Source organism: Myxocyprinus asiaticus, chromosome 33 (assembly GCF_019703515.2).
Source record: "Myxocyprinus asiaticus isolate MX2 ecotype Aquarium Trade chromosome 33, UBuf_Myxa_2, whole genome shotgun sequence".
Lineage (NCBI taxonomy): Eukaryota > Metazoa > Chordata > Actinopteri > Cypriniformes > Catostomidae > Myxocyprinus > Myxocyprinus asiaticus.
In genome coordinates this window covers 37,385,787-37,408,448 of record NC_059376.1, presented here as the reverse complement: position 1 = coordinate 37,408,448, position 22,662 = coordinate 37,385,787, and positions in this window count along the sequence as shown.

Here is a 22,662-nt window from a genome sequence, read left to right as displayed (position 1 = left end):
TTTTGGGTCTTCTGAAGGCAACAAGTTTTAATGAGAAACAACCCGAAATGTCATTATTTTACAGTGAAAATCTTGATGTAAGTTGCACATTCACGAGTGCAGGAAAGAAGGTCGTTAACAGTGGCATGCATGTTCACGAGAGAACTTTCGTTATTTGACACTAAAAGCAATGCAAGTTCTAGCATTAACAAGCATGACATTGTAAACGATCTCAAATTCCGGGTTGTTTCTAATACCTATCATATGCCTTCAGAAGACTTGCAATATGATGCATGAAGTCGCATGGACTACTTTTGGGTCCTTTTTTAAGCTTAAAATGATGCACTATCCACTGCTATTACATCGAAAAGACGGAACAAGATATTCATTAAATTGTCTACTTTTGTGTTTCAGATTATTCATATGGAATCTTTAAGTCCTTACTATCAATCTTCACTTTCACTTTCACATCCTTCTTCTTTTGTTTTTGGTGTTTCACATTCTTAAATTCATATCGCAACCTACTAGGCAGGGAGGAGAATTCATGGTTTAAAAAAAAAAAAGAATAAATATTGATCAGTTCTTATCCACACCTGTCATATCGCTTCTGAAGACATGGATTTTAACCACTGTTGTATTGAGTCATATTGATTACTTTTATGCTGCCTTTGTGTGTAGTTTGGAGCTTCAAATTTTTGGTACTCATTCACTTGCATTGTGAGGACCAAAAGAGCTGAGATATTCTTCTAAAATCTTTGTTTGTGTTTAGCAGAATCTAGGATGACAGGAAGGTGACTAATTAATTCGAAAATTTTCTGTTTTGGGAGAACTATCCCTTTAAGTTCATTTGAACATTTTCATTTCTTGTGTGTACTCGGCAAAATTATGGTCAGACACACACTCTGACACATTGAGTGTCCGATTTGCAAGGTTTCCCAGTCCCATTGCCCCTCTTTTTCCCCAATAATTTCCTATTCTGTCTTTCACTTCCCATTTCCATGTAAGATTAGCTCAGTTGCAAAACAGCTCTGACAAGTGACATTACAGAGCATGAATTGAGCATGAATTGAATTCTCCCACACAAAGTTCCTTTGTGCTTTCTGCTCAACCTGCAATTTCCAACTGCTTTAAGTGGCCAACCGGTATGGTATCTAGTGAGCAAAACCTTGCTGTAAACAGAGATGTATAACTGGTTACAATCCCATAATCCATCAAATAGCTAATGTTGACATAATTAGTAGTAAATAACAGTACTTTGTTTGTTTAGGCTCGGTCAGAGTCATGTGATCAGACCTAGGTTTTCTCTTCATGTTACAGTACGTAGTTATCGTCAGAATCTGCACGTTGCTTGGCAACCCCACACTATTCATTTTGTGTGTTGGTATTCGCCCTGTCAGGGGAGGATAATAGTGAGATTTGATCATCCACTCCTTCTGCAGACTGCACTTTCATTTTTCCACAACTTATGCTTTCCGATAGTACTTTTTAAAGAGTGTAAAGCTTTGAAAATGGGAAAACAAAACTCCATTTCCTTGTATTCTACAGCCTGCTATTACAGACTTATCTGGTTTTAGCTGGGCTAAGTTGAGCTTCCAGCCAGGTCTGGCTTGTCTCCCAGCCTGAGCAGCTAACAAGTGCCAAAATCCCCTCTAAAACCAGAGACAGGCTAAGACTAGCATACCAGTTTAGGTTGCAGGGAGTATATAAAAAAGTTTAAACCAACCTAAGATGGTTTGCTGGTCAATCTGGTGTACGAGTGTTACCAAGCTGGTCTAGCTGGTCTCCCAACCTAGCCAAGCTGTATTAAGCTGATCTATCTGTTCTCCGAGCCTGACCAGTGGATAAGTGCCCCTAACCCTTCTAAAACCAGCAAACAGCAGTGGAGGCCTGATCACCAGATACTTGCACAAACCCATCTAAAAGCAGGAGACAAACCAGCCTGACCACGCTTAGAGACCAACTGAGACCAGCAACAAGGCTAGTTTTAAATCTATGTTTGTTTGTTTTTTGGCAAGGAAACACTGAACAGTGCCCAAAATCCACCTAAACCCAGCAAACAGACCAGGTTACAGGACTGGGAGGACTAGGACTAGGCTGGGAGATTAACTAAGACCAGAAAACCAACCAAAGGTTACCGAAATACTCTAGGAGACCAGCTAAGTCCAGCAAACCAGCTTTTTTTTTTTTTTTTTTAAAGTTGTGGAGGCCTGATCACCAGACATGTGCACAAACGCCTCTAAAAGCAGCAAACAGACCAATCTGACCAGGCTGGAAGATCAGCTAAGACCAGCAAACCAGGATGGTCTAACACGTCGGCAGTGTTTTTTTATTTGTTTTTTTTCCATCAGGGAAACACTGAGCAGCTGACATGTGTTAAAAACCTCTCTAAAACCAGCAAACAGACCATGTTGACCAGGCTAGCAGACAAACTAAGACCAGCAAACAAGCCAAAGGATACTTGAGCAGGCTAGGAGACCAGCCAAAACCTGCAAACCAGCCAGAGGTTACTTGAGCAGTCTAGGAGACCAGGAAAGACCAGCAAACCTTTTTTTTTTTTTTTTTTTTTTTTTGCAGTTGAGGCTTGATCACCTGACAAGTGCACAACCCCCTTTAAAAGCAGCAGACAGACCAGTCTGACAAGACTCGGAAACCAGCTAAAACCAAATGCTTTTTCTTTTTTTTCAGGGAAAGGCTTAATAGCTGAAGAGGGCCCAAAGCCCAAAACAAGCAAACAAGACAACTTGATTAGGCTGAGAGATTAGTTAAGCCAAGCAAATCAGCTTAGGCTGGTTTAAGTAGGGTTTTTTTTTTTTTTTTTTTTTTTTTTCAGCAGGGAAAACTTGACCAGAAACCCCTCTAAAACCAACAAAAAGACCAGCATGACCACACTGTGAAATCAGCAACCAGTTTAGGCTGGTTTAAGCCATTGCTTTCAACAGATAAAGCCTTTTACTAAGTGAAACATCGAATGGCAGTCACTAATCACTCAATGCTTGGGTCTGTTACAATCAAGAATGCCGCAATGCCATCACTCACACTTGTGTTGCACAACCCAATATGAATGGAAGAATTTTCCAGAATAAAGGAAGCACAAGCCCAGAGCAGAAATAAAAGAGAAGAGTGTCTCGAACGCAGGCACATTGTAAAGGCAAGAGTGTCTCAAACACTATTATCAAGACTAAATCTTTGCAGGTTACACTGCTCAAAAACAGAAGACACACTCTGCCTCCCCCTGATTAGGCTGTGGTCCTCAGGGATTCACAAATGAGCAGCATGCAAGTTAAATGAGTGAGCGAGGGAAAAAACTTGGAGAACCCACAGATTGGAAGGAGAGAGAGAGCACGACAGAGATGGTTAAATAGTTCTCCAAAGCTATAGCATGGCCACCAGGGAGATAACCTGCTTTATACCATGCTGGAATGTACAATATTTGATGGGGGTTTTGATGTGTGTGGTTTGGGCTTTGGGTTGTGCACACTTGGATTGTAAGTTTGGAGGACCATGTGTGCAGAAGGTTTAGTGTACGTGTGTGCACAGAGCAGGATAGTGCTGAATCTGATGGCATGTGTTAGGGGGTGTTTCCTCAAAGGAATCAAGAGAGGCAGTAGCTGCGTCCACTGGTGTACTGGCAGACTATGTACAGCATTTGATAGAGAATCTAATTCTCACCAGTTAATAAAGTACGTACTTTAGGTATGCAAGTGAGTAGTATGAATGCATTCCCAGACATACTTCATACGGGAACATAGGTCCTGTCCAGTGACCCTAATATACACTACCGTTCAAAAGTTTGGGGTCACTTGCCTGAAATGTTTCTCATGATCTTAAAAACATTTTGATCTGAAGGCATATGCTTAAATGTTTGAAATTAGTTTTGTAGACAAAAATATAATTGTGCCAACATATTAATTTATTTAATTACAAAACTAAAATTGTATTAAAAAAAAATAATAATACTTTTTTGAAATGGATGACTTGGACTGAATAATTAAGAAAAGCAGCCACTAAGTGCCCAGCAAATAGATGTGAATTCCTTCAATACCGTTTAAAAAAGCATCCCAGGGTGATACCTCAAGAAGTTGGTTGAGAAAATGCCAAGAGTACATTTCTGCTAAATCTAGGCAAAGTGTGGCCACTCTGAAGATGCTAAAATATAACATAGTTTTGATTTATTTTTGATTTTTTTTTAGTCACAACATAATTCCCATATTTCCATTTCTATTGTTCCATAGTAGTGATGACTTTACTATTATTCTAAAATGTGAAAAAATAAATAAACAAATAAATAAAGAATGAGTAAGTGACCCTAAACTTTTGAATGGTAGTGTATGATGTAGTAACTAGGAATGTGCACGGTAACCATATTTGGATAACCGTGAGGGTTCATGAACGGTTATTAGATTATTCGTCGATACTCGGGATTAAAGTTTATTGCAATAGATATGTATCAAACACTAATCAAAATAGCAGGGGAATAAAGTCTACAGTTAGCTATGAGCTAAACAGCACAATACATAGATCTTCAAATGGTAAAATCACTCACATTAAAGTCAAATGAAAATGATTAAATTATCTGCAGCATCTTAACCAATGGATAATACTTCATTTAAGTCACAAACCTGATTTGTGCTCGGCCTGGGCAGGTTCACATTTGCATGAGGGACAGAACACTTGTGTTGTCATGTGCATGCAGTAATACTGCTGCGGTTTATTAACCTCTTTGTGATGCTTTGATTTTTAATGGCTTAGCATTTAACTTGTGAAATTATTGTCTGCACACCAGAGCAAAAAGGGGGGAAAAAAACATTGGCTTACTGTTTATCAAGCACTGAAACTTTGCCTGGGGAAAAACAGGATTCATGGAGTCTGGAATCATATGTAACAGTCAAATGAAGTCCTCTTTGCAACCAGAACTTCCTTAGAATGTCTTTGTGACACCTGCGCTAACCCTGTAGTTTGTTGGGTCCTGTAGACCTCTACTGTGCACGTGTAGAATGACCGAATAGTCATTTCTGTATTTGAATACAGGCGCGTCAAACATTCAACTGAATAATAGTCTGTACACATCCCTAGTAGTAACAATGACTGCAGAAATACTTTACTCTGGTTCGGTTAAACAAGTACAATTTAGCCAAATTGTAATTTCTTGGTATAGTACTTACCATTAAAAAGAGCCACCCGACTCACGGTTCTCCAGTATTCGTGTGGGTTTTGAATAAGTCTCCTCTGCTCCTTTAAATTTATGGAATATTAAAGTGTCCACTGGATGCGCCCTTCAGAATCTTAGCAGAGGCAGTAGGTCATCCGATTGTTTCTTACATTAAGTTTTATGAATACTGAGGATTCAGACATACTAATCCATTGACATTCTGCTTTTGGCAAACTACGTAAGTACGTAGTGCATATTCAGATGCAGGGAGGGCCTCTTCAAAACAATTTAGATGAGAAAATAATTGATGGCACAAAAATAAAATGAGAAATATAAAATCAAATGTAAAATCTAATAGTGTGCAAAGTGCTAATTTCTCTTAAGAAAGGGTTTCTAACCTTTTTTGAAAGCCAAATCCCTATGACAGGGCTATTCAACTCTGGTCCTGGAGGGCCAATGTCCTGCAGAGTTTAGATCCAACCCTGATCAAACATGCCTGCCTATAATTTTCAAGTAAATCTAAAGACTTTTACTGTTTCTCAATGTACGTACTTATGCGCTCTTATATTCTTGTGGACTTGTCCGACGTCATCATCCACATTTGGAGAAAAAGAAAATAGATATGAGGTTGTTGAATCAACATATTGTTGACTACTTAGCCACAAACAGACCACTTGTATTAAAATCAGTTGGAGAAATTGAACCACCCATGGCAGATGTTGAAAAGTATGTCTCAAAAGTTTAGAGACGTACGGTTTTTCACCGTACAGGCTCTCAGTCAAAAGAGTATACTGGTACTCTGACAAGCTAGAATACTTGACTGTGCACAAGACTTAATGGTACGTGAAAAATTAAGTATATACTAGCAGGGACTGAGAACATTCCAAAGAACGAAAATTAAAACCAAAAATGATCATTTTTGCAGAATGTATCCAAAAATAGGAACAAAGTCTCTTTCAATAGTTTCGGAGTGAAAACATTAGATATAAATGTTGGTAATTGGGTTATAACCAGTTAATTTCATTCCAATATATATACGTATATATATATATATATATATATATATATATATATATATATATATATATATATATATATATATATATATATATATATATACATATATATATATATATATATATATATATATATATATATATATATATATATATATATATATATACGTATATATATACGTATATATATACGTATATATATATATATATATATATATATATATATATAAACAAAGCATATGCTTTGATTCTAAAGGAAACTGCTGCATCACACATTTCTTTGCCTTAATGTATGTTGTGGATGTAGCCTTCTGTGACATGCTGAAGACCTTTTAGACAACTATACATATGACTATGTATACGTGCATGGTTATCCAGATAAAAGGAGAAATGTCAAGTTAAAAATGACATTTCTCAGTTGTTTCCAAGTCTTCACTGAATTTTTGTTAGAAATGATGCATTAATACAAATTTGATGCTGCCGGGAAGCAGATCTGTAATCTAAACAAATGATTATAGTAGATGAATTAAATAATTATTAAATGTTTAAAATAAAAATAAATCAACTGGCAATAGGTGAAGTTTAGTCTAAACACGCCCAGTGTGTGCATGCATGCAGGAGAGAGAGGTTTTTGCTGTTGATTTTAGATTGACAAATGCATTTTTTATATATTTAAAACATATATAATAATTAATTTTAAGAATACATATAGTGAAAAGACGTTATTTTATATAGGCTAATGCATGCTTTGCTTGTTAGGATTTCTATGTTGATAATTCCCCACATGGAAATAAATGTAATTGCTTATTTTCACTTTTGGGTTTGGCAGGTCCCTTATTTTGAGCATGTTTTCCCAGACCTGGTCCCTTTGTTTCTTGAGAGATCTGGAAACACTGCAACTGGTATATCACCCACCCTAGCACAGAGTACTGTAATTTATTTATTTAAAAAAGAGCATTAATAACAGTTCTTTAAATTCATTCTAACCGGTAATAAATTGGAAGGGAGGCAGCGGAAACCCGGAACCGGAACAATGGAATACTGTAAAATGAAAAATGAAAAACATTTAGTTTTTAGACCCTGTACCCTAACCTTAAGTCATTTTACCTAATAGATTTTAAGAACATGTCTTCACTTGTTTTTATTTGAAAATAGTTAAAACAACTTATTTATCATTTTTGATAAGATCATGTTAATGTGTTTTTATAGTTTTAATTTTATACATTTATGTTTTAAAAATTATATATTTTACACTTACAGAAAAGCAATGGAACCAATAGTGGATTGGCCTTTGGGGTTGGCTGACAAATTGATGTCATGAATTAACATCTCCATTGGAACACATATTTACAAGTACATTTGACTGAAAAAAAAACAAGTCCATTGATGAAGACCACCACACACAACTGTGCTCATGTGCATGTGTGTGTGTCTGTGTAGGATTCATCAGTTACAGAGAGCTGCATGATAGCCATCTCTTATCAGGGTCATTCTAACAGAGCCAAAGCTTTACTTAAAACAGTATCTAAATGACGGCTGTTGGAAAGGAGCAATGTATCACACTACAGGAGCCTCCCAGGAGTGGTTGTTCGTGAGCGGCGAGCTTGCGACATCTCTAACATTCACCATAAGTGTGTCACAGTGTACAGGTCCCAGGCAAACAGCTTGTAGCAACTTTAACCTATGTTTTAAATATGAGACATGTTGCATTTGAATCCTAGACTGTGAAAGTTCTTCTGTGTGCAGATACAGTGTTTGAAAATTGCTTTGAGACCGGACTTTGTGCCTCTGGACTTTTATCATGCTTTTATCTACCCTCAGAACTGCCGTCAATAAAAAAAGAAGAAAAAAAAGAATCAATTTGCACTCAAATAGCATTCTGTTTTCCCAAGCCACTCGCAGAATGCACGATTTCCCAAAGGCGACGTTGGTAGGAGCGTGTTTTTAAATACAGTATTTCGGGCTCACAGGGAAAACCCAATGAAAAATGTGCAAACTGGGCTTCGGATTGGCTGAAAGCCTGGGAATGTTCCTGCTTCTGTCAGGGTGAAGCTGCATTAGTGAAAACAGCAGAGACAGCCGAGCAGATCTTCTCTCATTCGCCCCAACGCCTGACAGTCTGACAATTCTACACAAGCTTTTCATATGGGACAACCTTGTTTTGTGTGTGTGTGTGTGTGTGTGTGTGTGTGTGTTGTTGTCATCGTTGTTGTTGTTGTTGTTTTGCGATGGTACGGATGCACAGACAGGCCACAGTTTGAGAGGGAAGATACTTCAGTTCTAGTGGCACAGCTTGAATGATAATCCATGTAGGAAAGATGGACGTTTGTAAATTCATTTATATCATGCGCTGATACACATTGAGCCATTCAAATTCTCATTTAATGGAGTGTTTAACGTAAACAAAAACAAATATGAATGCATGGGATTATTGGACTGCGTTATGCAAGATGCTTTTTCTATCAGCCTGGTCTCATGAAATTTACGTGAACATGACAACATTTTTGCAATTCCAAATGTACATGCTATATAGCACATTTGGCTGCAGGTTTCCAGTGAAATGTCCAGCTGGGGGCACCAAAAGTGAGTAAAATGGTGTCATATTCAGAACCGGTTTTAAGGTGAATTTTAGAATTTTTTTTAATTTGTTTTTATTTTTTTAAACATACCTCATTAGCCTAAAACTTTTGCCTGAACCTAACCAATAGTGTTTTAAAATATGTATGAGACATTTAAAAAAGACATCCTCACCAAATCAATGCCTAAACCTAACCATTAGTGTTTTAAAATATGAATGAGACATTAAAAAAGACATCCTCACCTAATCAACACCTAAACCTAACCTAAGTGTTTTAAAATGCAGAAGTAAAATGAAAAAGCACATTTTCTGAAACAACCGCATCATTTCATGCCACTTCTATTACTCTCATGTCAGCTTGAGTTCATGGCAGACTTGAACCACAGTCCTCTGACTCTAAGTCGGACACCTTATCAGGTGAGCTACCGCACAATATATTCATGTTTGAATAAGTGTATATATGTACTGTAGGTGGGTCTGTAATACAAGCATTAAAATGTATTGTTTTTCAAAAGAAGCGTTTGAGTAAAAGTGTGTCGATATCATAAAATAGCAGGGTCTGAGTAATAGAGAGAAAAAATATTTATGAAGTCATAATCAGCCATTTACACTCCATACCCCATAATGACAAAGCAAAAACCAGATTTGTTTTAACTTCCAAATTTATTAGAAAGAAAAAAACTGAAATATCACATTGACATAAATATTCAGACCCTTAACTTAGTACTTAGTTGAAGCACCTTTGGCAGCGATAACAGCCTCAAGTCTTTTTGGGTATTATGCGACAAGCTTTGCACACATGGATTTGGGGATTTTCTGCCATTCTTCTCTGCAGATCCCCTCAAGCTCTATCAGGTTGGATGGGGACCATTGGTGGACAGCCATTTTCAGGCCTCTCCAGAGATGTTCCATTAGGTTCAAGTCATCCCTAAGCCACTCTTGCATTGTCTTGGCTGTGTGCTTAGGGTCATTGTCCTGTTGGAAGGTGAACCTTCGGCCCAGTCTGTGGTCCTGAGTGCTCTGGACCAGGTTTTCATTAAGGAAATCTCTGTATTTTGCTGCATTCAGATTTCCTTCAACCCTGACCAGTACCCCAGTCCCTGTCGCTGAAAAACACCCCCACAGCATGATGCTTCCAACACCATGCTTCACTGTTGGGATGGTATTGCGCAGGTGATGAGTGGTGAATGGTTTCCTCCAGACATGATGCTTGGAAATTAGGCCAAACAGTTTAATCTTCATTTCATCAGACCCGAGAGTCTTATTTCTCACAGTCTGAGAGACCTTTAGGTGCTTTTTTGCAAATTCCAAGCAGGCTTTCATGTGTCTTGCACTGAGCAGAGGCATCTGTCTGGCCACTCTGCCATAAAGCCCAGATGGGTGGAGTTTTGCAGTGATGGTTGTCCTTCTGCAAGTTTCTCCCATCTCCACACATGATCTCTGGAGCTCAACCAGAGCGACCATCGGGTTTTTGGCCATCTCTCTTACCAAGGCCCTTCTCCCTTGATCGAAAAAAAAGGGCAGGACTCAAGAATACAGGGAATGGGTTTATTAAAGAGATAAATAAACAAAACAAACAGAATAAAACAAAACAGGAATCCAAACTGGAAACTGACTGGAACATACTAGATAGAGCAAGACAAACAGGAACCGACTGGATAATACAAGATGAACTCGCACAAGACAGCACACGAGGAGACTAAATAGGGAGAGAAATCAACAGGTTAACAAACACGGCAGGTGAAACAAATGAACTAATAATTGGCAGACAAGGCAGCGGGGTATGATGCAAGACTGAGAGACGTGTCAAAACGGAAACAAAACAAAGCCACAGCAAATACCATGTGATGCACCCAACAGGCGACAAAACGAGACGGTACATCTGTGCAAGAGTTCAGCCTCAAATAAACAGGCACCTAAGACAGAAGCGGCTGAACCCCAGCACAACATGAAGACAGATCACGACCCGGACACGCAGCGCAAAGCACGCCCGAGGTTGCAATAGACAGACACACGCAATTGAGTGCATGCCGCCAAGATGACATAAGATCAATGCACTCACGTCAGAGTTCAGCCATGAAGACAGTAAAAACACAACCAACAGAAGTGGCTGAACGCTGACATCCATCAACACCCATGTTATATTTTTAAACTCAGTGAACCCATTTTTATTCAAGAGTACAGCATTTTCATTCATTTTTAATTAACTCTTAAGACTAGTGCTTTTGCGATGAATCAGAATCAGCTTTATTGCCAAGTATGCTTACACATACAAAGAATTTGTCTTGGTGACAGGAGCTTCCAGTGTACAACAATACAAAATCAATACAAAAACAGCAGCAAGGCATAGATAATAATAATAAAATAAAAATAAAACTAATTATACACATACGTACAAACACACACATACATACATACACACACATACATATGGGTAGTGCAAATCTAATAAAATCTGTTATCTACAGTGCAAATACAAATCTGTTATGTACAGTGCAAATGTTGTTGTTTTTTTTTTTTGTTTTTTGTTTTTTAGGGGAATGAAATGGCAGAAGCGGTTGGATAAATATAAAAAAGACTAAACTGTGTATTGCACATAGTTATTGCTCAATGGGGCAATTTAACTGTTCATGAGATGGATAGCCTGAGGGAAAAAACTGTTCCTGTGCCTGACAGTTCTGGTGCTCAGAGCTCTGAAGCGGCGGTCAGAAGGCAACAGTTCAAAAAGGTAGTGGGCAGGGTGAGTGGGGTCCAGAGTGATTTTTCCAGCCTTTTTTCTTACTCTGGAAGTGTATAGTTCTTGATGGGGGGGCAGGGGGCAACCAATAATCCTCTCAGCAGTCCGAATTGTCCTTTGTAGTTTTCTGATGTCTGATTTCGTAGCTGAACCAAACCAGACAGTTATTGAAGTGCAGAGGACAGACTCAATGACTGCTGAGTAATACTGTATCAGCAGCGCCTGTGGCAGGTTGAATTTCCTCAGCTGGCGAAGGAAGTACAACCTCTGCTGGGCCTTTTGGGTCCTTGGCGATGCATTCATTGGTGTAGAGGGAGAAGAGTAGTGGGGAGAGCACACATCCCTGGGGGGCACCAGTGCTGATTGCACAGGTGCTAGAAGTGAGTTTCCCCTGTCTCACAAGCTGCCTGTCTGTCAGAAAGCTGGTAATCCACTGACAGATAGACATGGGAACAGAGAGTTGGTGTAGTTTATTCTGGATTATAGCTGGGATGATGGTGTTGAAAGCTGAACTGAAGTCCACAAAAAGGATCCTTGCATATGTCCCTGGTCTGTCCAGATGTTGCAGGATATGATGCAATCCTATGTTGACTGCATCATCCACAGACCTGTTAGCTTGACAAGCAAATTGAAGGGGATCTAGAAAGGGTCCAGTGATGTTCTTCAGGTGGGCCAACACCAGTCTCTCAAATGATTTCATGACCACAGACGTCAGGGCGACAGGTCTGTAGTCATTAAGTCCTGTGATTTTTGGTTTCTTTGGGACAGGAATAATGACTGAGCTTTTGAAGCAGCATGGGACTAATCCAACACAACAATCAAACTCTTAACTAAGTTACTGAATATACTTGGCCATCGCTCGTGGACAGATTAAAATGGGTTTTAACTTTCAACTTTCTGTGAACCCAACTTAACAGACGGTGGATGCTGGCAAATGAAAGACGGAATAAAAAATAAGGGGAAGCTAAAAAGCTAAACTGCTGTAGAGAAACTCCAAGGCAATTCCTGCTCAAAGATACTCAATGCAACAATGGCTAATGATTAATAACTTTTAAAATAATACAGCAGCACAAACTGACAACCAAGCTCACTTACAGCCTAGTTAACTACCTTCATTTTATTACATCTTTACATATTTCCAAAAACGTAAGGATACTCGTCTTTGCAAGCGTACTGTTTAAATTATTATGGGGAGGGGAGATTGTGTCGTGATAAAAGGTAAACCATGTCAAATCAAGGTTTATTGTGTCAGAACTCCTATAGAAAATGAAAAGAAAATGCTGTTCAAATTAAACATGACAAACAGATGAAACTGATTTTAAATATGTGGTGAGCAGCTGAAACAGGAATAGAGAAAATGCAATTTGAGTTACTTTGAGCATCATAACATCTCACGTGTGGTTTTAGTACTGATCCCACAAGACACAAACATTCTGTTTTTCTCTCTCTTAAGCATGCACACACATACGCACTTGTTCCACACAACCTGGTCTCTGTGGATTCCCCCAAAGTAAACGGTTTGGTCTCAGTCTCTAACACGCACAGACAGCCTTAAAATTGTTTAGTGCTGCTCACAGAAACAGTTCAAGCGTGCACTTATGTGCAGAGGAAAGCACATATACTGTCCTCAGTTCACCTGCAGATCAGGATGCATGATGCTGACAGTGAGGAACAGAGGAGCTCTGTAGAGGTTTTGCTTTCAAATTCCCATGTAACAATGTAATAAGAGAGACAAATCTCAAAACCTCATAAATTATGAAAGACATTTAGCTAACCATGTATATCAACATCTGAATCAGTGAGCATTGCTTGTGTTAGAAACACTATAGATGTTACAGCAGGGTTGCGCTTGGTCAGGTTACGGACAGGGCACTACATGTTAAATGATTTCATTCAATAAGTTCCACTTCTTAAGGAGCAACATGAATACACATGGTCAGGGATTTACTACCAAAAAAAAAAAAAAAAAAAAATTTTCTTAAGGCACGTACATTTCTCTTAGTGTAAATAAATACCAATAGCATCTTCTTTGCACTAAGTGCAAATAATGTTAGATGCTATTTGCACTCTGGTGCAAATAGTGGCAGATACTATTTGCATCTCTATTTAAATACTAACATACAGTAACAGATTGTTAGCAGCATTAGCATTTCAGGTCTACATTGCATATTTTCAGCTGCATACAGTATGTTCTTCTTTCAAGGTGAAATATGGAGATGAAATGTGGGTTTTGATCTTCATCTAGAGGAAGTAAGCTCTTGTTCCACTGCAAAGACCCTGTATGCTATTTTAGTGGACATATTGGAATATAAATACCACATAGAATCACACAAAACATTTGAGAACGTCTGATGTTGCATGCCCCATGTTGTGCAGGAGTATGAATCTGGAACAGCTTGTTTTGTTATGTCAAAAATATAAAGATGTAAGGAAATAGAGACCGGTATAGGGGAAATTCTTTTACAGAAGAGACATTAGCATAAATGTGTATGCTTTTATTGTTTTTAATAAGGGGGCACCAATCGCAATCCCGTTTCAGTTCTTTCCCTAGGTGAGTTAAGACATGGCAAAAGAAACAAGATGCTCTTTAACAACTTAGTATTTCATTATGAGTGAGAGATGTTAGTTTATGTCATTAGATATGGTGCAGTGTTTGTTTAGTATGTAATGGGGCCGGGGTTTATATCGCTAACTAATATAAAATATAGTTGTTGTTTCCATGGTGATAAATGACTGCCATGTTCAAATGCTATACGTATATATATATATATATATATATATATATATATATATATATATATATATATATATATATATATAGACCCAACCAGGGCCATTGATAACAATGATTCAATTTAAAACCTGGTTTAGTTCTCGAGGTGGCTGTGAAATCGGCAGATGTATTTACCAGACACACACTGTGAATTATTGGCTGCTGAGAGCATGAAATTCAAGTTATTAATTTAGCAAATGGCTTGGGATATGCAGTTCATGGAAATATTAATACATATTATAGTTTGATTTGATTTGAAATTATTCTACTTTTGTATGCTTGATGATTTTGGTTGTGTTGGCTCGCCACTTGATACTGAAGAAACACAATATGATCCTATTTGTAGCTATTCATAATGTATGGTTCTAGCACATGTACATTTGCTTAACTTATTGTAGCATCTAAAATGTACATTTCACATATGAACATCTTTAGAAATTGCTTGCAAATCCTTATTGAATTCATAAATACTGAAGTAAAACCTTAAATGTACTGAAAAAAATAAATAAAAATAAAATAACAAACAAAACGAGAACTAAACCAAATTGGAGTTAATTTTTTTTTAAATGAAATAGAAATAAAAACAAAAACATTTTTTTTAAAATGATATAACTTTGTGGAGTGGTGGTGGCGTTGTGGGCTAAAGCACATAAATGGTAATCAGAAGGTTGCTGGTTCAATTCCCACAGCCATCACCATTGTGTCCTTGAGCAAGGCACTTAACTCCAAGTTGCTCCAGGGGGATTTTCCCTGTAATAAGTGCACTGTAAGTCACTTTGGATAAAAGCGCCTGCCAAATGCATAAAAATGTAAAATGTAAACTTTGTTTAAGAGTTATAAGTCATATTTGAAAATGTAAGGAATATTTTAAAAGTACATTATTTCTCAAATTTCAAAACAATGTTGGTTTCTGCCATGTGTTCACTACCAAATTATTTTACTAATGTTTTGCTTAAAATGTACAGTATATTGTATGTTAAATATCTTCTCAAAATTAATTTTACTTAGAACTATTTCAATTATAGACATTTCTCACACTTTCTTTTTTTAGTCAACATGACCTCAAGAGTAGTTGTAGGTATTATTACGTAAAGTGTAGTTCTAGTACACGTAAATTTACTTACATACGAATGGCTATGAACAATAATGAGATCCGGCTGAATAAATTTATAATGTAAAGCTTTCGTAAATATTTTTACGTTTCTAAAGCTGTAAATGCGCAACAACATTTACATCTTAGATGCTGTCAATATGTTTCAGCATCTGTCCAAACATACAAAAATGTATGTGTAAATGTTATGAACAAATACCTACAAATAATAACGAGATCAGGTTGTTTTAGTAAAAGTACTGGATAGTCTCTGAGTCTCTACACTGACCCCTAGTTTTCAGTCTAAATTACATTTTTTACACAGCCCTGAGCTCTCCTTTTGTATTAGACTGTATACAGTATTTCTCCATGTATGGACACATTATTCATACAATATCTGCTCTTTGGAACTTGACGATAGCGTGAAATAAATATGAGCCCTGTTCGCTGAAGTGTGACACAAATAATGGCCCTCTGATCATTTCATTACCAACACAGAAACAAGATTTTTTTCAGTGGTCACCTATAGACACGATTAAACTGCATTTTGACTCCGAAAGCACCAGTGCGACCTTGAAAGCAGATTATGCTGTTCTTTTATCACCTGTGATTTTGAAAAACTATTGGAGTGAGATTTGTCCATGTATTAGTTATAACCGAAGACTGAATCATTACATTTAATGAGCAAATCTCTCAGTTCAGAGCACATTTAGGAACGTCTGATGAGTATATTGTTGAGTGTTTCTTTTCGTCTGCGAAGAACTATTTACAACTATTAATTCAGCTGTAATTATTCACACCTAGATTATTCACTTCCAATACATTTCCACAATAACAAGCATGAGAAGATTAATGATTGGATGGCCATTGTCCACAAAGTATGTACACTAATCATTGAACGTGTGAGAAAAAGCTATTAAACAATGCAAATCAAACCACATTCCTCAAACAAGCTCGGTTCCACTGTTGAGGCTGATAGAGAATTTGCAGATAACTACATTAGGGGGAAGAATTGAAAATACGATAAAGCAGAGAGGCTGATGTATGATGCTTCCTCTGGCTGCAGGTTCCGATAAAGAGCTCATTTCCAATGAAAGAAGCACTTGACAGAGGCAATTTAGCTGTTTTAACGAACACTGTCGTTAACAGGCGCGAGATAAGAAGCAGAAGTGATTACCCATAATGCCGTCCTCAAAACATGTGCTATTACACTCTGTCATTAACTAATAATTTGTTATGCTCCTGCTATGCTACATTACGTTTGGTTTTTAGAATGGATGCTAGCAATCTTTTTTTATTGTTTGTTTGTTTATTCTGTATTTATGTCGCTTTATTTCTTCATTTTTTTGTAAGTTTCACTAAAAGATAGATTTCTGTTTGTATTTGTATTCTCTTAGCAATATTTGTGGTGAAGACAGGGGGCATTCTGAAAAGCTATGTGTGCAAACTTACTACAGTACAGTATGTACAAAGTTTGTGTTAAGTCATCAATAATACTGCTAATAACTATTTTATACCACAGTAAAATGACTAATTACAGTTGTTTGCAGAAAACTGCATAATGACTTACTGTATATTTATACTGTACTGTAAATTAGTAGTTGTTTTGATCTTGTGTATTACATTACAGTATTTGTACAGTACTGTTGAACTAACACCAGTAAACATTTTTACAGTATAACTAAATACTGTACAATTTGACACAGGTTACAATTTGTATATTGAGGCATTTATCTATTGGAATTCATTCAATATTACTGCATTTACTAAAATGGTAAAATACTGATTACTGTAATGTTTTTCACTCTATAATATTTTTCAAGTGTAGCCGGTGAGTTGAAAAGAAACAATACAGGATACAAAAAATATCTTTGGGGTTTTTTATTCTGATGCCTTTTTATAAAAAAATAAAAATAAGAAACAGTGGTCGATGGGGCCGTATTGTATATAAAAAGAAAAATAAAGAAAATTCTGAAACTGAAATACGGAAATGAAATATGGTACAATGAAATACATTAGGCTAATGTAAAATGAAAAAACAAACAGGGCATTAGCCTACCCACATGCCTCAACACATACATGCATATATCACTCACAGCATCTTATGCATTTAAATACTTACTCAAACCACTCAAAGCATCTTATGCATTTAACACATGCTTAAATCACTCACAGTATTTTACTTATTTTTAAACAGGCTTTAAGGACATGTATTGCAGTTTAAAACAATAGAATTATCATTACACATGTTCACTTAATTGGAAAAAAATAATTTGGGCAATAAATCATTAAATAAGATATGATTAATACTTAATTTACACACATGAAATCCATATGCATCCTTCAAAAATGATCCATAACAAACACTCAATTTTAACATACGACTCTTCTGAACACATATAATGCAATTTATAAGCGTTTGTGTGAAATTTTATATTTACCCAAGTAATTCTCAAACGATGAACAAAACCGGGAGCTCTCTTGCACAACGTATCCTCTCATGTTTCTAACACGAGAAAGCAGGTGTCGCAAAACTCTGGTGTAGCAAAACTCCAAAAATTTTAAAATTTATTACTAGCGTTAACATTAAATCTCTCCACTTGACTAGACAAAGAACACAACTGGCAGCAACAACCATTGAAAATACAGCAAAAACCATCAAAATCCTTTACAGTGTAATAAATGAGAAAATAACTGTGGTTAAACCTGTGTGTTGACAAATAGGTTGGTGTTACTTAATAAAAGATATCATTGATGACTTTATTATAGCATCCCATCATTTGAGCTATATTTTACCATATTGATTTGACCTTGGAAGCTTTATTCTGTGGTTTGTCAGCGCTGACAGTCAGGATGCTTTCTAATTACAGATGGGATGCTGTTGCCATGTTATTATCCCCCTAATGAAAGTCATAATTCTCTTCAAGTCACAGACCTTTCATATAAAGCAATATAAATGCATTATAAAGTCCAAATGTTCATTCTTATAATTGCTAACACAGATGGCCAATGTAGAACCCTCTTAATCACAACCAAATTACATCTAATGCTTTATTGTGTGCTATTGTAGGGCTTTATTAGGTGTTTTGATCAGTGATACTATCAGAAATAATTGATAATTATTTCTTTAGTTATTAATTAATATTTAAATTAATTAATTGAATCTAACTCATTAAAACCTCATATGGGGCTCCAGTAAATGTAGTGCGCTACGTTTAGGAGCGGGTTTGGTTATTAGCAATAATTAATAATTATCAAAGATATTAATTAAAATCAATAGAACGTTGATGAGAATCAATGTTAGCTTTTTTAATCCTTTAAATCAACAATTATCAAAGATAATCACTAATCATTAACATCGATGAAACATTAATTAAAATTAACACTAGCTTATTGATCATTCAAATTCAGTCATCAAAGATAAATATCAATTGTCAAAAATCAATAGAACATTAACAAGGATATTCTAATAACCAGATAGTATAGTCTCAATATTAGATTGTTTTCTTAGGAAAATCGACATCCGAAGAATATCGATTTTCAGAGACAAAAAAACAATGAATGAAGGCTTGAATCCGAGCACTGACATCCCGTCAGCATGACACAGGCGTATGCAAAACAAACCAAAACACTTCTCTTTGAAGTATAACAAAGTTTATTTATGCAGTAATATCAATTAATAATTAATACAATGCAGTCAATAAACTTCCGACTTACAACTACAAACTAAACAGTGATATGATTAGATATGGAAATAAAATAATCCTATAACACATGAGGGTGTGTGTGTATGAGAGTGTGTGTGTGTAAGGAGGGACGCGCACAAAATGGCGGACGTGACTCTCGTAGAGAGTATGTCACACGAGACTTCCGGCCAGAGAATATGGCCGCGAATGTGGGCGGAGAGAAACCAGTCAATGGTAGCTTAGAGACAAAGCTGAGCTTTATCATGAAGCTATGTACTAGCCAAAAATGTGTGCGAGAATGTTTATGAGGGGTCGTGCGCGCGCGTGCGCGTGTGTGTGTGTGTGTTAGTACGAGAGAGAGAGAATTAAGTGACGGCCCCAAAGCCGATTTCGCGATCGTGGGAGAGAAAGCAGCTGTTAGTTTATCACTCAGAGACGCGGTGGACGGCTCGTAAACCGTCCCGCGGTCTTTGATTCTTTAATGGATAAACTCAGTGTGCCGGTCTCACCCGCGATGGCGGAAATGCACAACAGTCCAATGTGGTTGGACTACAATACAACAAATATCATTCATGATAATTAATACCCTGAGCGTTAATCGCAATGTGCGGACTCGGTGGCCGTAAACTGTACAAGCAATATCCTTGAAACACAAGAATAACACACTATAATATTCTATCTCTGCCCAGACGTAAACCTCTTACTTGAATCGCATGAGGATGCAGAATGTGTGTTCATCCGTCCTTTAACTCCGACTCGGATCCTCGAGGCTCGGGTGATGACGGGAGGCCGTTTCCTCGCTCTGTCAGCGGGTGGTACGGCTGCTGATTCTTGGCGGGCTGGCGGAGAAATCAGCAACGTCGACTTGATTGAAGATGGAAGAGAAATCTTTTCTCTCTTCACTTCTGCAGGCAAACGGATGAAGATGCGGATTGCTCAGCGGTCTCCTTCAGATCCGTTAGAGTGTTCGGTGGAACACAGAGTAATCTCAACTCGTCCAGCGAGATGAAGATTGTATGGCCACAGTTTCACGTCAGATGTTACTTCCTTGTGCCACGAGGCTACACCTGAGAGCAGCGATGAGCTGCGTCTACACACGGCGAGCAAAGTTGCTGGAAGCAAATCCCGGAAGCATTTCAGAGGTATTTCTACTCCTGATGATGTCATGGTTGATGTGTGTTCTGTCGTGTGCCTCATCCAATAGGAGTTGAGAGTTTGATCCTTTAGTGAGCAAGGCTTCATGTGATTTGTAGTCTGTTTTGGACTCCCTTTGTTTGATTTTGGAGTGGTTTTTATCAGTAAGATTTATGACTTGTTATGTGGGGGCCTGAGTTAGGTTTTACGACTGTGTTAGGCCTTTGTCTTCTATCTGAATACATGAGGCCCAACACTATGTTGATGACGCGAGTTTCATGCATATTTGACCTTAGTTTGTTTCTCATATCTAAATGGGATGTACGTTTAACATAAACAAAATGTGTAAACCATTTTCAGAAATGTTCTATTTTTAAGGGGCAATTAATTTTGGCCCTTTTGGTAATTTTTTTGTTTTGTTTTTTGTTTTTTGCCTTGAACCCTGGTTAATTTCTGATCCTCATTCTACATTCACTTTAATTTCATCTTTTTGCCATATAATGGAAATGAATGGGGACTGAGGCTGTCTGAATCCTTCTCCTTTTGTGTTCCTCAGTAGAAAGAAATTTGGGTTTGGAAATAATGACAGAAATTTCACTTGGGTAAAATAACACTTTAATAATCCTGTAACTGATAGCAACATGTTCTATATTCATAAAGACACAGTAGAAAAGACTAATGGCTTCCATTATGTGTTTCTGTATAATTGTTTATATAGTAATAGGAGTGTATTTATTTCCAGTTGGTACAAATTGGCAGAAAATATCAGCCTACAGATTATGTGTTGTGGAAGCACAGCAAGACGAAGAAAAATGGAAGAAAAACAATGCCATAACTCTTATGTGGAACAATACGGATAAAGAGTGACAAAATAGATGCAAAGGCACGACCAAAGATATAAATATTGATTGCTCTACAGCAAGGTCTGTTGTTATTGCACAATTGCAAGAATAATGATGTTCCGTAGAAGACCATATTCTGATATTTCTCTCAAAACGCAAGGCAGAGGAGGCTAATAAGCAGAAGCAAAGTAAACCACACGAACGCCAAACATATGCTTCCTCTGCATGGTTGAAATCCTGTGATTCAAAGCAGGCTGGGTCTCCAGACATCTGCTGAAGAGACACTGAATCCGTTCAACTCTCTCCGAGCGACAGGCCAGTGACAGAGCTAAAGAATGCACTTCAGCTCTTGAACCATTAAAATGAAGGATGAACAGCCCAGAGGGCAATGACTGGCTTTTTTTTAATAGACTTTGGAGGCAAAGGTCTTCCACTACTGTCATGCTCTCTCACCCTGAAGTATAACCTGTGTCACCTTTCTCAAATCACTGGTAAAACTTGTTTAGTGATCATCAGCATCAGATAATTACGTTTATGCTCACCAGTATCCCTTTCCGTGGGACCCTGATGGCCTGAGACTACAGAGAGCATCCCTCCCACTGCAAATTAAGGTGGATGGTTCTAGGGTCTGGCTCTGAATTATTGATATGGTTCTGTATGAGTGGGAAGTTTTTATCGATGGTCATTTAGAAGATGGAGAGGCATCAGCAGGGTGCTAAATCAGACAGCATGCTCCACAAACAGTGACTTTATTGGTCGCACAGATGGCCCATGTGTACTGACTTAAGAGCTTCAGTTCATCACACATATACATACACACACAGGTTTGAGATCAGCGGATCAGACCACCAGGCTTTGAAGCAATACAGTATATGAAGATGTAGGCTAGATTTAATTAGGATTTATTTGCAAAATATGCCTTCTGCAAAGTTTGAAAAGACCATCAAAGAGTTTTTTATCTGAGTTGCCTTCTCTGAGACAAAGCTGTTTGGTTCTGAGATGATTGCATTCTTAAGGCTGCAACTCACGTTCCAAGACTCAGATGCTCTCTGAAGTATAGCTTGCATGTCATCTGTTGTTTACTGTTCTGGAGCCGGAAGTTTGAACTAAAAGCAGATTGTAATGAAGATGGCAAAACGATGTAGAAAATTTGTCAACATGGTATTTAAAAAAGGCTTAATGTTTTTGAGGGTCTCTTGAATAAGGTCAGATTGCCCCGCACAGGTCTCAATATTCTGTATTCCATGATAGAACATCGAAAATGCCTGATGAGTAACACTTTTGGATTAATAGATCACCCAAAAATGTAAATTCTTTCATCACTTATGCCATTCTAAACCTGTATGACTTTCTTTTTCCATGGAACACAAATGTAAAAGTTAAGCAGAATGTCTGAGCTGCACTTTTGCATGAAAAAAAAAAATTAAGGTGCAATGGCCCTCTGGAACTGGGGTGGTTCCCTTGTTTTGGGTCTATGTTCGTACCCTTAAAGGAATATTACAGGTTCTATATAAGTTAAGCTCAATCGACAGCATTTGTGGCATAATGTTGATTACCACAAAACTTAATTTTCTACTTGTCCCGCCTTTTCTTAAAAAACAAAACAAATGTGAGGCACTTACAATGGAAGCGAATGGGGCCAATCAGTAAACATTAAAATACTCTCTGTTTCAAAAGT